We start from the raw sequence: 17,971 nt of genomic DNA on the forward strand, positions 1-17,971 counted from the left end.
ACTCATTACAGAATAAAGACAACATTCCTTTCCACATAGAGGTAACCATTTTAGATACATTCAATATTATAATTATTCTTCCTGTTAAACCACAGCACTGTGTTATGCTGTTTATTTACTTTACTAGCATTGAGTTTGCTTAAATACTAAGTAACTGATTACATTTAACACAGAAGATGTTTTTGTCATATGTTTGTTCATAGGTTCATAGGTGTGTAATAGGCTAATGGCCCTGGAGCCTTAACAAGCCTAGCCCATAACATTATCCTGGCATCTTTGCTCCCAGTGCCTCTGTCGAGTGGAGCCACTGGAGTGATCCCCAGGGTGAATTTTCTATTTCCCATCCACTCATCAAGATTTCTCTTGAAGAGGGTCAGTGAGGTGTTCTGCTTGACATGTATGGGAAGTCTGTTCCATAGCGAGGGCAATCTCTGGGTTATGAACCTGTCCCTCCAGCATGTTTTTTTTATTGTGGTAATGAGGTTGAGGTCCCTGGAGTGTGTGGTGCAGAAGGATTGGGATTTCTTTAGATGTAGCATCTCTAACAGAGCTGGGTCAGACATAGCTTTCTAAGTCAAGCAGAGATTGCCTCTTAGTAGGCAATATGAGACAGAGAATAATTGGAGTTTTTTGAGTCTGTCCATATAGGATAGGTGTTTAAGGCCTAGGGTCCTCTTTGTGAGGTACTTTTGTGGCCTCTCCAGTTGTTGCAGGTGTGCATTGAGGTACTTGCCAAATGGGGCATTATACTCGATGATTGGCCTAATGAGGGAAGAGTAGAGGGAGACAAAGACCTCTTTCTTCCTGGATGCAAACCCCTTAGTAATGAGATTTGCCACATAGAAGGACTTTCTGACCATAGTGGCACTGTGTTGGTCAAAAGAGAGGTTTCTGTCAACCTGTGTTCCCAGATCTCTTATAATGCCTTCTGTGTTCAGTGGACTATCATCGATGTGGTAATTCATGGGAACCAGGTTTATCCCAAAGGGGATGACGACACATTTTTTGGCATTGAACTTAAGGCCATGGTTCTGACACCAGTCGTTGGTCTAAGTGAGGCCTTTCTGTAGGATGTCAGCATCACTTGGGGAGTTAATAATAGCTCCCAATTTGCAATTGTCTATGACCTTTGTCAACTAGAGTCCCTTCGTGTTGGTCTGGACTTCAGAGAAGTAGATACCAAACAGAAAAGGACCCAGGACTGAACCCTGTGGGACTCCACTCATGACAGGTCGGCAGTCAGACTTAGAGTCAGCTAATTTCACACTGTGGGTTCTATCTGTGAGCCATTTTGCAACCCACCAAGTGATACAGGGGTTTATCCCTAGCTTAGTGAGTTTTTCTATGATTCCTGAGTGGGGAATGGTATCAAAGACCTTGGCCAGATCAAGTAGGCTGCATGAACCACCTTGCCTTCATCCACAGCTCTGGTGACTTACTCAAAGAAGTCGACCAGGTTGAGCAGGCATAATCTACCTTTCACAAAACCAAACTGTGTGGGTTCCTGAGTTTGCGATTCCCTATATCCTTGTTTATTGGGTCCATGATGATGCACTCCATAGCTTTGCATATCAGACTCATCAGGCTAATGGGGTGATATTTCCCAGGGTCTGTAGTCGCTCCTCCTTTGTGGAGAGGGATGACTATAGCAGTGTGCCATTTGGTAGGGACAAAGCCTGAGGTGAGGCTGTGATTGACCAGGGCACACAGGTGAGGTGCCAGTTCATTCTGTAGTTCACATAGAACACAGCCAGGGATATCGTCCCATAGAAGCTGTATTCTTGGCCTTGGACAGTGCTGTTTTAACCTGTGCAGCAATAATACTGGGTGCCTGGCTATCTACTGGTATTATGATTGGTCCTTTGGTGGGGAGAGGCGTAAAGTTGGCACTGAATCTGTCGGCCAGTATATTGGCAATATCTGTTGGCTGTGTATAGGAGGTACCATTGTGCAGTAGCTCTGAACAAATCTGGGTATTGCCGTGGAAATTCTTTACATAACTATAGAAGGCCTTGTGGTTGTCTTTACTATTTGCTGCAATTCTGTTTTTAAAGCTAGCTTGAGTGAATATAAAGACATCGACATGTATTGCTTGAAGTATGGAAATGCTGAATGTACAAAACCGCAAATTCCAAAATGTTGATTTGTTTTGGTTGGCCCGTCTGCGGTATAGCTCCGTAAGGTAAGTGTGCTATAGATAGGACTTTAGTGTTAGGATTTGGGTTAAGGTAAGTGTATAGATAGGTAATGTATGTAAGGTTTAGTGTAGTGTTAGAAGTAAGGTTATTTTAAGTGTATGTATGTGTATTGTTTATTTTGTTTGGGTGTATGTCTGTAGGGGAAGTGTGCGGTAGTTACGGACCTTAGAGTTAGGGAGGGTTTAAGGATAGTGCATAGAAAGTTGTGTATGTGGGGTTTAGTGTAGTGTTGGAGGTAGGGTTTTGTTAAATGTATGTATGTGGATTATTTGTTTTGTCTGGGTGCATGTGTGTAGGGGACGTATGCGGTAGTTAGGGACCTTAGGGTTAGGGAGGTGTTAAGGATAGTGAATAGTTAGTTGTGTATGTGGGGTTTAGTGTAGCGTTAGATGTAGGGTTTTGGTGTTTTACCTTAGGTTATAAGTAGGGTTTGGTTAGTGTATGTGTGTGGTTTATTTATTTTCTTTGGGTAGGTAGTATGCAGCGGCTGGTGGGGTTGGCCGACTATGACAGTTCGATATTTTTTTTTCATGGTTTAGTGTGTTCAGGATTTTTGCTGCTCGTGGTATAGGTGTCAACATTTAGGTATTTGGGAATAGGGTTTTTTGCTTTGGTAATATAGACCCCTTTAAAGGATTTGATGAGAGATCTCAACTTTTTGATGAGGCTGATAAGGGAGTTTTTCCAGTCTTGGGACTTCACCTTATTCTGCATCAGTTTCCTCCTTCTGTTGTAGAGTTTGTTTATGGCAGGAGACCACCAGATTGGCTTCCTTTTTTTGGAGGAGAGCGTCTTGGTTCTATTGGGTATGGTGAGATCCATGCATTTGTGTATGTGTTCGTACAGTGCATTGGTATATGATTCGGCAGTCATGCAACTATTCTCCATTTGCATGGGTGCTGTGAACTTAGCCACCTCTGTTTTTAGGACCCAAAGTTAGCTTTGGAGAAGTTTTTCATAGTGGTTACCTTTGCAGGGAGGTTGGAGTGGGTAGGAGGGATGTGGATTTCCAAGGTGATTAGTTTGTGGTCGGATCTAACCAGGGAGGAGTTAACTATTAGTGTAGAGCAGCAGTCGCCCATGTCAGTAATGACCAGGTCAAGGATGTTGCTACAGCTAGTGGGGTTAAGAACGAGCTAGTCCAGGCCATTGGAATTAATAAATTCCAGGAAAGGTTGGGCAAGTGTATTGGTACAGGAGTAGTTTTCCCAGTTAATGGAGGGGTAGTTGATGTTGCCCAGCATGAGAATGTTAGGTTGGACCCTAATATTCTCCAGGATGATTAGGAACATGGAGTGTGAGTCTTGGGGCATGGTTGGGGACCTATAGCAGGCTATGACCTGAATCGCTATCTTACCCAATGTTAGCTGCACCTGAAGTTTTTCTGATGTGTTATGTTGTGCTACTAGTCTGGAGGTGTGCGCATTCTTTATGAATATGGAAACACCACTGCCTTTGGAGCTTTGGTTCAAGTTCTGAGGCCGAAAGGTGTGGAGTGAGTTATAGCCTGGTAGTGCAGGGGTGCTTTCTGCTGCCTTGAACCAGGTCTCTGTTACAGCACAAATGTCGATGTTCTCCAATTTAAGGAGTGCTTTGAGTGAGTGCATTTTGAGATTTAGACTTCTAGCGTTGAACAGCATGATCCTCAGATTGCATTTGTTTGTAGCTGTTATGGTGGTAATTTGGTCTTTGGAACACCACCTAAAGAAGGCACTATAGGGTTGGCAAGAGCTTTGGCTAGTATCTGGAAGCCCAAGGGTGACAGATGCAGGGCATCTCTGGCAAAGCATTGAGGTCTGTCAATCATGTCATCCCAGGTAGACAGATACTGGATTTCTTTAAAATGACACCAGAAACATAGCCAGTTGTTGAAATCAATCCTTTTCTGCTTGTACTGTGGTATCATTCTGGGTGATGGTAGGAGGCTGCTCAGGGCTAGGGTATTACCTGTCTGGGCTACATAATCCGAGAGCTCCTCCATGTCTCTTTTCATGTAGTCCATTGCAGTACATTTCAGGTCATTCACAGCCACATTTACAATGACAGAGTCATATTTGTACCATGTTTGAGGGACCTGAGTGCGTGTGCTATGTGGTGAATCCTGGCACCTGACAGGCAGCTGACTGTTACTTTCTCCTTATTCAACCTAGTGAGTGGGACATCAGTGTGCCTCACTATCGAGTCACCTATGACTAGTGTGTTGGGCATGCTGTTTTGCCTTAGGGGCTTTGGTTGAGTGGCACACAGTTTAGGAGAGTTATGTGTCTCGTGATTAGTGTTGTGCTGTGGTGGTCGAGTGCGTTTCTGCCTTGGAGGTTTCTGCTGTTTGGGTAGATTTTTATTGAGAGCCTCAGTGAAGATGGGTGTGTGGTTTGTGTTTTTATGTAAAGGCAGTGCTGGTGTGTGTTCTGGAGGGCTATGTGCTCCATGTGGTGTGGTGCAAGTGTTGACCTTCTCCTCTTGGCTGGAGAGTGTGTGGCTTCCAGTTTGGATATATAAGTGCATCTCTCGCAAGTCTGAATGTTGGGAGGTAAGAGGAGAGGGTTGTCAGTGTACATGAGGCAGTTGCTACACTGCCTCAGGATGTCCAAGTTCACTGGGTTAATAGGAGAAAGCACAGGGAACTGACCTTTAAACGTGCCTGGAAGGGTGGGCATTAATAATAAGTACTGGAGCTGTTTCCTTGGGTGGCCACGGTGGTGCAGTGGTTAGCATTGCCGCCTCACAGCAAGAGATTCTCTGGTTCGATTCTCAGCTTGGGTGCCTTCTGTGCGGAGTCTGCATGTCCTCCCTGTGGTCGCGTGGGGTTCCTCCGGTTGCTCCAGTTTCCTCCCACATCCCAAAGACATGCTGTAGGTGGATTGGACACTCTAAATTGGCCATAGGCATGAGTGCGTGCATGTGTGCGCCTTCTGTGGAAGGTTGGGCGCCAGGCTGGCAACCCGACACTGTAAAACTCCACTGCCAATCATGAGCAGACAGGTGATCCGTTGTGGCGACCCCTAACTGGGAAAAGCCAAAAGAAGAAGAAGACTGGAGCTGTTTCCTTGTAGAATGTTTGGTGCTGGTAGCACTTTTATGTGCTCCAATAATTGCAACAAGAAGTCTGGTAAAGTGCTAGACTAATAAGCTAGTAAAAGTGCAGGAGCAGAGAGAACTAGCAGATCTAAGGGAAAAGCAGCAGTCCCAAGTGTCAAACCCATGACCCTGAACACTATAGTTAGAAGAATGTACCACTACACTATCTGAACTGTTGAATGTGAGACATTTGAAAGTAATCTCTTTCATATTATAGCTTGCTCAAGAATTAAACAAAAAAAATGCAGTTTCCCAGTAAATAGTTTCCTTGTTGTGTTGGGGGGGGGGGTTTGAGTGTGATGTTGGTGAGATTAAATATGTGACATTGGTTTAATCATTATTCCCTTTGTGGTTAATCAAATGGATTAGTTTGCCTTTCCTTAGACATTTGCATTTTGAAGGTATTTATTTCCCTTTGTTTTGGCCTTCTGAGTTTGCAATGGTTAACATGGGCTGACCTATCTTAAAATGTTTATAATGGTAAGCTCCCTTGTACCAGAAATGTAATATTGTAAAAGTAATGCACATTTTCTTTCCCTTCTTAAATTACCTGTATTTGATTACTGTTGGTGTCTCCTCTCTCTCTCTCTCTCTTTCAGGTTTTGTCATGCAGGGGGTTGCTTCCAACATTTGTGTGGGCTTTTCCTGTCGTAGACAGATATTTTGAGTTGTGTTAGTCTTATCATAACACTGGCTTGCTCCAAGTGAGAAAGACTTGATACGGTGTATTATTCTTGTGAAGCTGGCTTACTGATATCTGCTTTCTGTTTTGTCTAATATTTTACAAATCAGCATTACTTTTGCATGGTGAACTTCACTGTGGGTTGTGTCATGGAAGTAAAATGGCAAATCATTTTAGAACAATCTTTTATCTCTTGTTGTTGTAACATATAAAAACAGATTATGGACCCTAGTAAATATTAATTTCCTGGAAGGGGGCCAAATTTTGTAATCATTCTTAATAAATATAAAGGCATTGTAATGATAGGAGGTGACTTTAACTATTTATTAGATGACTCAGATTCTCGTAATGAAAGGAAGTTAAGAATGAGTTCAACTGCAAAAGCGCTTAAAACTGGATGAAATCTGCATTTTAAACTGACAGACTCCAAATATTTGCTCTTTACACATTACTCCTATAAATATAGTACTCGGATTAGAATTGATAGAATACTAATATCACATTACGTAACTTCAAAGATATCCACATTTAATGGCATAATCTGTTCTATATCTGACCACAATGCTGTTATCCTAAAATGTATACTTTCTTCCAAAAACTACCATACTTGACCGGAAGACCTGCCTATGTAACAAAATTAAAAGCTTTCAAACCCCAGCTCTTCTCTGAACTGAATCTCTGTTTTAGAAGTAAAACTGATGGAATTAACATAGTTATGATTTGGGACTCACTAAAAGCTTATATTTTTGGTAAGACTTTAACTTGACACATCTAAAGGTTCCCTGTCTCTTAGCAAAGTCTAGGATGGCAGAACTTTAGAATTTGATTGCAGACTAGAGAAAGATTAAGTTAAAGATTAAATTAAAAAGGTTGCAATGGCAATGCTTTCACTTTGAAGTGTGCCTACATTACAACATAATATCGAGGGGTCTCTGAGTGAAATGTATGCCCTCATATGGAAATACGTATCCAGTGCTGTTAGCCAGATGGCAGGAAATCAACCTAGAAACAGGGTTTAAGTATATAAAGCTGTTATTGAATTATTTAAGCCCTTAGAAAGGGAAGTTGTGCAGCTCATAGAAATGAAATAGATGGAAATGGAAGGGGCGGACTTACCGGATTCATTCCTGTTAAAGTTTGAAGATCTTCAACATGCACTTATGCTTTATGATAATTAGTTAAAAAGTGTAAAGATTAAAAAAAACTCATTAGAGATTACAATGATTTTAAACAAGAGAATATTTTTGAATGGCCAACACATGAGACACACACATGCTGATTATTCAGCACATATTACAGCTGATTCAAATCGGTCTGCAATAAAGGGGCATAACAATTCTGATCAGAATAGAAGTTTACAGACAACAAGAAGGAACAACAAGCCTCAAACATCTATGGTTAATAGAGAAGGTACAGAATGATATAATGTTTGTAGAGAAGATAACATCGAGGCCAGAAATACGCATGATATGCAAGCTTCCACTAGTAAATGGATAACAGGAGCTTGACCTAAAGACACTGGGGCTCATTTGCTGGTTTTTACGGATCTTTCTATTCTTCTGAAACAAGGGGAGCAACACAGGAAAGATTGTTCTCTGAGCAGGGACAGAAAGAACAGGAAGATGTCCACCTAGCTTTGTCTTCTGCAATAAAGTGAAGTTTAGAAGTGAATTTATCCAAGTATGCACTTACTGAAGCACAACATAAGCTTCTGAATAGATGTTTATCATTTATACCAGTAGTATCATTGAAACATAATGAATTTGTTTTTGATATAAAATGTTTTGCTAAGCATGTGGCTCTTAAGAGTATGTTCCCAGATACTGGAAGGATGGAGAGTGAGGCTTTGAGTATGGCTTTTAAGAAACTTAACAGTATGGACCCTGTGCTTCATCTGGTAGTGAAAGCCTTTGTGAAGATTTGTGAGAATGAAGTGTTTAATTTATGCAATAGTAAAAACAATAAAAGCTTCCATAAGCTGGATTTCAGTGAGAAGCAAGCATTGAAGGAACTTGTAGCTAACAAAGACGTAGTCATAAGAGCAGCTGAGAAGGGAGGGGTGATAGTAGTCACGGACAAAGTCTTGTATGATAGCAGAATGTTAGCACTATTAAATGAAGAGAATACTTATAAAGTGCTACAGAAATATGAGTTAAAGAAGGGTATACATGCAATTGATGCTGGTATTCATAATCTTACGATTATTCATATAATTACTCAAGACTTACATGAATCCTTTCAACTGAAGACTCCAGTCATACCAATTATTAAAGATTTACCTAAGATTCATAAGAACATTAGTGATCCACCGATGCATCCTATAGTATCTGGAAATGGATGGGCCACAGAACCAATGTCTATTTATGTGGAAAATAGACTGAAGAATGCATTGGATAAAGCCTTTACAGTGTTAAGGGACACTGAGGATTTTTTACAGAGTCTTTCTGGTTATTGTCAAACATCTTCCATGCCTACTAATGTTCTGTTGGTCACCATGGATGTGATGAATTTATTCACAGTCATCCCTAATGATTATGGAATCAATGCAGTACGAAGATTTCTGACAATAAATTAAGTGTATGGTAACATTCAGATAACACAACTTTGTTCCCTGTTGGAAATTATTTTGGAGAATAATGTCATCTTATTTGAAAAACAATATTTTATACAGAAATGGGGTGTAGCGATGGGTACTTCCTGTGCCAATTCCTATTCCAACATTGTGATGGCACAGTGCGAATTGGACCATGTTTTCAATGAGCTGAACATCTGGAAGAAACATTTGCTCTTTTATAAGAGATTTGTGGATAACATATTTCTCCTCTGGGATGGAGATGTAGGTCACCTACATTTATTTGTTGAATATCTGAAAACACCACTAGCTTCTTAGATTTTGATGTCCATAGTTCGTTGAATGTCATAGACTATTTGGATGTCACATTGATGAAAGATGAGAATGATAATATCGATACACACGTGTATCGGAAGACATGTTGGAGAAATCATCTCCTACATCAGACCAGTATGCATCCCAGGCATGCTTTCCCACAGCTCATTAGAAGTCAGTTTCTCTGAAACTCCAGGTTAAATACAGATAATAGTACCTATGAAATGGAGATTATGAAGACTAGGAATTTCCTCCATGAAAGAAGTTATAAACCAATAGAGGTTAGTAAAGCATTATTGGATGTTAAGCAACAGAGGAATAACAAAGGGAAACCTTATTTTCACAGGAACAACATGCAAGAAAATGCTCTTCTGAACTCAAGTAGAACAACATCAAATACTATGAGGTGTTCGCTTACATATAGTCAAGATATTAAACAGATCTGTGACATAATCAAGAATAATTGGACGATATTGACAGAAGATGACTTGATTAAATGTATAGTAGGTAATCATTCCCAATTCTGTTTTACGAATAAACCTAATTTGAAACAGCTTATCTGCAGAGATAGCTATATGGTTCAGAAAGAAGACTTTGCTAGGAGACAGGGAACCTTTAGATGTGGCAGGTGTAAAGCCTGCCCATATATCTTCACTCAAAATTGTTTTCAGCATCCAGTTACTAGCAAGATTTATAAACTGAAAGGATTTGCTGATTGTGGTACAAAGAATGTGGTATATGTTGCAGTGTGCAAAGACAGCTCCAGTTTTTATATCAGGAAGACCAGCTGTCAGTTTAAGGTCAGAATCCTAGCACACTTAAGAGACATCAAGAATAAGGTTAATACTAATGTGTTATCAAAGCATAGAATTCAATTTACAACTCATAGTTTTTATTTTTTGGTTTTAGAAATTATTCAAGGAAGGGTGATCTTAAGGACTTTACTGAATTGCAAGAAGCAAAGTGCATAGCTGATTTAAGGGCTAACCATGACCCTGTTTTAAATGATGTGTTACCTTTAAAGCCGGTGTTTTGAGGGCATCAACTCAAGAAGTGAATCTGATTAGTCACACCTCCTTTAAAAGCCTTTAATGATTTAAATTTAAACCTATGGATTTGAAGAAGGCTCAGCCGAAAGCACTTATCCTGTTTTAACATTGTATTTTAATAAAGTTTTCCACTGTGTGAGGCTTGCTTCTTTATCTGGAGTTGATTATACAATTTTCATGTCTGTTGTTTGAGATACATTGAAAGAACCAATATCCTAAATGATTAATTTAGACCAAATTTTATTTTTATATCAAAGTCAAACTCATGACAATATTATAAGATCCTTAGAGATTTATTAAATAACAAAAAAGGCCTTCTTATTAGTCTAGACATTGAGAAAGCTTTTGATTCATTAAGTTGGAATTACTTATTTGAAGTTTTAGAATTATTTGATTTTCCTTTCCAATTTATTTCTCTTCTTAAAAATATTTGCAATAATCAAAAAGCCTGTATCAAGTTAGGCCCTTTCACATCTGAATATATCCCTCTGACTAAGATTACTAAACAGGGTTGCCCACTTGCTCCTATTTTATTTGTTATAGCCATTGAAGTTCTTGCAGTTTTAATGCAAACCAGCTCAAATACCAAAGGGGTAGAAATTTCAAAAAAATTATACTTCCAAAATTTTGCTATGTGCCAATAATATATTTACTAACACTCCCCAACTCACAAAAAAATGTAGAAGGATTATAGTCTATCATAAAGCTTTTTCAATCTGCTCAGGACAGTACTTTAATAATCTAAGATACACATTTATATTTTTTAAACAAGAAAATGAAATTACAAACACAAAATAATAATATTATAGGTAAACATGTCACGTACTTTGAATTTCTAAGAATAACTATAACTAATCTGTTTCTCACAACCAGTAAGGCCTAAACATAAACCCAACATAATTAGTCATAGGAGACTCCATTGTGAGACATACAGATGTGCCCCTCACCAGGCTAGATAAGGATAAAGTCACGGTTAGTTGTTTGTCGGGTGCCAGAATCCGCCATATCACCAATGCACTCAAGTCTCTCAACAGGTACTGTTATGACTCTGTCACAGGCCATGTTGGAGTGAATTACTTGACACTTTCCTCCCTGGACTATATGAAGAGAGACATGATCAAGCTCACTGAGTATGTGTCTCAGGCAGGTATGTCCCAAGCCTTAAGCAGCATTCTACCGTCACCCAGAATGATGCCTTAATACAAACAGAAAATGATTGCCTTTAACAACTGGCTTAGTTTCTGGTGTCATTCAATGGGGATCCAGTACCTGACAGCCTGGGATGACATGATTGACAAGCCACGATGCTTTGCCAGAGATTGCCTGCATCTGTCTCTCTTGGGCTTCAGGCTCCTGACACTCCCACATAGTGCCTTTTTAGGCAAAGCCATGAGGTCAAAACTACCAACATGAAAATTTAATCTAAACGTAAATTAAAGGTCATGCTGCTAAATGCTAGGAGTCTAATTATGAAACTGCATTCATTGCAAGCATTCTTAACCCTGGAAGAAGCTGACATTTCTGCAGTCACAGAAACCTGTTTCAAAGCTGCGGAGAGCACCGCAGATACCAGGTTACTCATCCTATCATTCATTCAGAACTCAAGCCATGGTCAGCAAAACAAAAGGAGGTGGAGTTGCAATATATATGAAAGACATACACACCTCTAGGCTGGTCATATGGTATGATGCACAGGAAATACTCCTGGTGCAGTTAACAATTGACAAGACCCCTATTCAAGTCATAGCTAGCTACAGGCCTCCAACTCTGACTCAAGATGCCCATTCCACCTATCTGGACCTCTTCAAATCTGTCAAGATTCAACCCTTTACCCTGATCTTGGGTAAGTTTAACTATCCAACCATAGATTGGAAGAAATACTCATGCCAAAATACAAATGCCCAGAGATTCCTTGATTTTGTCAATGCAAATGCTTTGAACCAGTTGGTTGACAACCCCACAAGAGGTGAAAATATCTTGGACTTGGTATTATCAACATTAGTAACCACTGCAGCACCCCTGCAGTATCATCCTCCCTGGTAAGACCATAAAGTGGTCACTTTCGAAGTCACTATCTCCCTTGACCCCCCCCCCCAGCTAGGGTCAAACAAAAAACTTCTCCAAAGCTGATTAAAACCTCCTGAGAGATGGTATAAACAGCTTCACAGCTCCCTCCCCCACTATAGGAACTGGCACCAATGTCCAAATCTATACCGAAGTACTATACGAGCACTTATATAGATGCACTGAATCAGGAATACCTGACAGGACAAAGTCATCGTCCGCAAGGAAGAGTAAACCTATCTGGTGGACATCTGCAATAAATAAACTATATAACAAAAGGAAAAAAATTCTATTGCTATCCAGGACCAAGAAGAAGCAGGAGCCCAACTGTAAGCAATCTCTCCTTAGCCTGCACAAGCAAATAAGAGCAACAGTGAAATCCTCCAAAGCAAACTTCAAGTCCAAACTGGCCACATCTACTAAAATTATAAGGCTTTGTTCACATATATCTGCAGTCTCAAGGGAAGCACCCAGATCTGCTCAGAACTGGTGATCAAAGGCACCACATACACAAACCCTGTAGATATAGCCAACCTGCTGGCAGACAGGTTCAGTGAAAACATCAATCCTCTGTCCCCCCATCTGTAAAACAGGACATCCCCAGTACCTGCGCCCCTCCCCTTATCTCTAGGGACAAGTTATCACTGCCCTCTCAAAGGCAAAAAATACAGCCTCCATGGGACCCGATAACATCCCAGGCTGCATCCTACATGAACCTTGGCAGGAACTTGCAGTACCATTAGGCACCCTATTCAACCAAAGCCTGAGGACTGGCTTCACCCCAGCCAAGTGGAGGGCAGCTACTGTCATCCCTTTGCACAAAGGTGGAGCATCCACTGATCTGGGAAATTATAGACCCATCAGCCTAACTAGCCTGATCTGCAAGGCCTTGGTGTGAATTAACATGCACCTCATTAACAAGGACATTGGCAACTTCCAGACACTTGATCCCACACAGTTTCATTTAGTCTAGGGGAGGTCATGCCTGTTAAATTTGGTCAACTTCTTTGCGACAGTCACCAAGGCCATAGATGAGGAGAAGATGGTGCACACTGCCTACCTTGACCTGGCCAAGGCTTTCGATACTATTCCCCTCTCACGTATAATAGATAAACTCTCTCAACTAGGCATCAATCCATATGTTACCAGATGGGTAGCAAACTGGCTCAGTCAAAATAGGGGATGCCACCTCAAGTAGTAGACCCATAACAAGTGGTGTACCCCAGGGATCGGTCTTGTGGCCTCTCTTGATTGGGATATACTTCTCAGAGGTGCAGGCCAAATCTAGTGGGCTATGGCTGACCATGTTTGAAGATGACTGCAAGCTGGGTGCTGTCATCTATTCCCGTAGTGATGTGGACATCCTCCAAGAGGGTCTCACCCAAACAAATGACTGGTGCCAGAAACATGGCCTCAAACTGAATGCCAAAAAATGCATCATCATCCCTGTTGGGGAGAATGACATCCCCAGAAATGATCACATTGATAATAAGGCACTAAGCACACAATCAGTTGTGAGGGACTTGGGATCCCAGGTTGATAGCAAACTGACTTTTGACCACCATATTGCCTCTGTTGTATGGAAAGTTTTCTACATGGCCCACCTCATTAGTATGGGTATCTCATCCAGGGACAAGGTGATCATAACATCTCTGTATTCTTCCCTTATAAGACCCATTATTGAATACAATGCTCCTTTTGGCATGTACCTCACAAAGCACATGCAGCAGCTGGAGAGACCACACAGATTCCTTACCCAAAGAATCCAGGGCCTCAAACATCTACCCTACACAGATAGGCTAAAATCCCTGCCCCTCTACTCAGTCTCCAACAGACTCCTCAGAGGTAACCTCTGTCTCGCATACAAAGCAATCACAGACCCCACCCTGACAGGACTGCTGCATATCCACAAGTCAAGCTCCACTCGAGTAACCCACACGCACAATCTCAACCTGGTCTGTGATATCAATAGAACATGTTGGCGGGACAGATTTGTGTCCCAGAGACTACCCCTTTTTTGGAATAGACTCCCTCTCCAAGTAAAGCAGAGTACCTCATTAAACCTTTTTAAGCACAACCTGGATAACTGGATGGGGAAAAGAAAATACACCCCTGGGATTCAGCCTATGTCCCTGCTGGACAGTGGCATAGGGTGCTGACTTGTTGGAACATGGGCTAAATTCTTGGTTAGGCTTTTAAGGGCCTCAGGGCCAATAGCCTAGTAACTTCCTATGATCCAAATACTGTTGAAGAAATAAGAACTAAAAACTATAAAAAATATTATAGGTTCATGGATTAGTACTAGGCTAACTGCCCTTTTGGGTCATTTGAAGCCTAGCCAGTTACCCCATGTGAGAATCAAACCCTGCACCTTGTGTCTTTAAGGTAAACACCTTAACCATTATGTCATCCTCCCACCCTTTCTAACTGCTAAATGAATTAAAACTATAATAACCTTTGTTGATAGATTGCAATTAATAAAACTGAGGCTTTTTCCTAAGCTATTATATATAATACAGGCTTTAACCCCCTGTCCAGGTAAGTCACATACTAAAGATATTAATAAACAATTAGAAACATTTCTATGGTCTCCAAAGAAAAAAAAAACTAGGATAGCCTCAAAACATCACAATAAACTTGTAACTGGATAGGTGCCAATTACAACTTAAATTGGAAAACTTTACATTTTGCCCTACGCAGTACAAATGTTGAGATAATAGGAAATAATAGTAGTATAAATCAAAGTATTTTTTTTTGGGGGGGGGCATTACCTTTGCAAATATACAATATAATTCCTCATTTCTGTCATCTCTGTTCCTTATGAATCACATCTTAAAAACTTTTAGAAATACAATTCCCTGTAAAATAGATCTGAAACTTTGGTTTGTGACAATCATTCCATTTAGGATAATTAAAACTTTCTTTAACAAAATTTTAACACACAAATTTGATATCTGGGAAACCAAACACTTTATTTGTTGGCATCAATGGTTTAAAGATCTAAAAGTAAAAAAACTTCAACAACTTATAAATTAATTTGTTTGCACCCTCAAGACGGGTTTACGTTTATGGACTGTAATATTCCAAGCATAAGACAAATATGTAATTCTTGCACGGTCATATCATTAGTAAAATCTTAAATTAATTCAAATTTTCTATGAAGTAATACACAAAAAATTCTAAGGTAGAGAACCTAATATCTAAATTATATAAAAATCTTTATATTGTACAACACCAATCTAAATTAAATATTTTAGAAACGTATATCCCCAGACCATAACATTTTATTTACCAAAGAGCACAAATCCCAAGTACTAAATTGTATTAAAAAATATATTGTGGTCTCAACACTGGCATATATTTACTTGAAAATCGTTGTATAGATCCTTCATAGTGCCGTATAGAATGGGCAAAATAAATAAAAAGTATAACGTTAGAAATGCGCTCCGATTTGTAATGCGAATTGGATGCGTATGCTTTTCTGATTGCTCTTCTTTAAAGCACTTTTGGAATTCAACGAAGATTTTATGAAAGTTTTATGGCTTGATTCATTTCCCTTGACTAAGATTTTAGTTCTGTTTAATATTAATGGCGGTCACTAGTTAAATAAGGGGATCTCTGCCTGCTGTGCACTGTTCCGGCAGTGGCAACGAAAAGTATAATCAAACGATGGAGAGCAGTTTCACTGCCACGTTTTGTCTTCCGTAAAGGACTCGGCCTAGAGAGAGATTAAAATAAAGGAAAGCAGGGTGTTCCCTAAAACACTTGTCAAGAATCCATTATCACTTATTAATATACCTCAGCAGAACTCTGCTTCTTCAAGTTCTTTCATACCATCACTATTTGATTATATAACCTGTATTATTATGCTAAAATTATTTTCTGGAGTGCCACTATTTGTTTATTTAATATTTCTCAGGTATGATCTATATATTGTACTTTTTTTGGGGGGGGGTTAAAAAGTTATTCTGTATTCTTTACAATTGCATTATTGCTATTTAAAACTGTATGACATGTATTTCTGTTTAAATGTTGAATAAAAAAGAATGATTCTCTTGTTTTACTGACTAGCACGATATGCCTAGGTTATTAATAATTGACTAGATGTTGTAAACATAGTGATATGTAGTTAACATTGTTTAGCCACCATTGCTGAGGATTTGGTTTCACCAACAGTTACCTTTAATTTATTTTTTGATATATGATAATAAAGTGGAGATGATGCATTAAACCTGTAGTTTTCCTAAGTCCTAACCAGAGTGTATTATTAAAAAAATTATCATGCCTAGCCTAATAGGAATACTGAATTTACTTACTACTGCTTAGTTTGGCTACAATGTACAATCCAACATTATACTTCATACTCACAAATATGGATGTCCTTGTTCTCACACATATGGGAGACTGCTGCACCCCCCCCCCCCACTGATGTCTCATTCTCTGGTAAGTTTCATCCATAAAGGTGTTGCCTTTGAAATCAAAATAAACTACAAAATCTCATTAAAATCAGTAACAGTTAGGAACTTTTCCAAGACAAACTACCTTTCATTAAGTGATGGTTTGTCAAAATTCAATGCCCCTCCAAACCCCAAGAGCAGAGCAGCCTAGGCTGAATTGCTCTTAGAAACTCTGTACATCCATGTCAATGGTGGCATAGAGGTTGTTGTACCTACCAGAAGTAAGCCCAGAACTAGCTCCAGAAACAGTCACCCCTGGAAGCATCCCAACTTAAACAAGATATACAACAAAAGCAAAACAAATATGACAAAAATCAACAATGGTCATCCCCATAAAGATAAAAACTCTTTAATTTAATTATTTATTTATATATTTATTTTACATTTGTTTATCGGGAAAGTCTGACTGGAACGAGGTCCATTTACAGCGGAGGCCCGGGGAGAAAAGCTCCATAACAACACAACAATTCCAAACAAACAAAAAACAATTCTGTACAGTGGCATATATACTATCAAAGAAATATATCATACATTAGTTTGTTCTAACCAAGCTTAGCTTATACATAGTAGACCCTGGATGTCAATATTGGTAGAACAAATCATATATTGAATGATGCAATCAAAAACTGACGCCATTAAGGAGACGTCTCACAGGATAAAAATAATTTGCAAGGTAGTAGGCCCTGAAAGGGAGTATTTGAGTACTGTATATTAGCTATGGTAAGCAGTGAAGAGAGGAGGGCGGCAAGATTTGGAGGAGAGCAGGAAAGCATTTACGTGATGCAAGGACAGAGGCATGATTGCAAGAGGTGTGACTTAAGTGACTTCTTGAAAAGTGAGATGGGTGGTGCTGAGGAGATATTTTGGGGGAGGTTATAACATTCCCTAGCGATAGTGAGAGAGAAAAGACCTTTCCCTGCAGTATTATTGGCTTTGGATATGCAGAGCAGGGTTTTGTTGGGTGAGCGTAGAGGACGATTTGCTGAATAATGGTTTAGTAGTTGGTTTAGGGCTGGTGTTTTTGTGGGGGTTCCTTATTATGTTGAAGGTGAGTACTAGTTGGTGATAACTAATTAGCTGAGGGAGTTCTAACCACTGAAGTTGCTTTAGGGCAAGACAGTGATGACTTCTAAAAGTGGAGTTATTGGCGAATTTTGCAGTTTTATTGTAACATGACTCTAGTTTGTCTAGATCTGTTTTCCTGATATGAATTAGGATTGGTGATGCATACATTAGGGTAGACAGGAGCTGGGTTTGGGCTAGGGAGATTTGTGCTTGATCTGATAGGAACTGTTTGTATTTGTATAAAGTTCCTAATTTTTTATGTGCCTTTGTAATGGTTTGTGAGATATGGACATCAAAGTGAAGATCCTTATCTATTTCAACTCCGAGGAGCTTAGTATGGGGGGAGGGGGAGATTGTGGTCCCATTTTTGGATATGATAGTGAAGGAAGGAGGTGTGGTTTTGGATTTATTGGGGGTAAAAATGAGTAGTTTGGTCTTATTGGGGTTTAAAATAAGTTGGATATCAGTAATCCATTGTTCTACGGAGCAGA

This window comes from Protopterus annectens, chromosome 16.part0 (genome assembly GCF_019279795.1).
Source record: "Protopterus annectens isolate FY-2018-M chromosome 16.part0, PAN1.0, whole genome shotgun sequence".
NCBI lineage: Eukaryota > Metazoa > Chordata > Ceratodontiformes > Protopteridae > Protopterus > Protopterus annectens.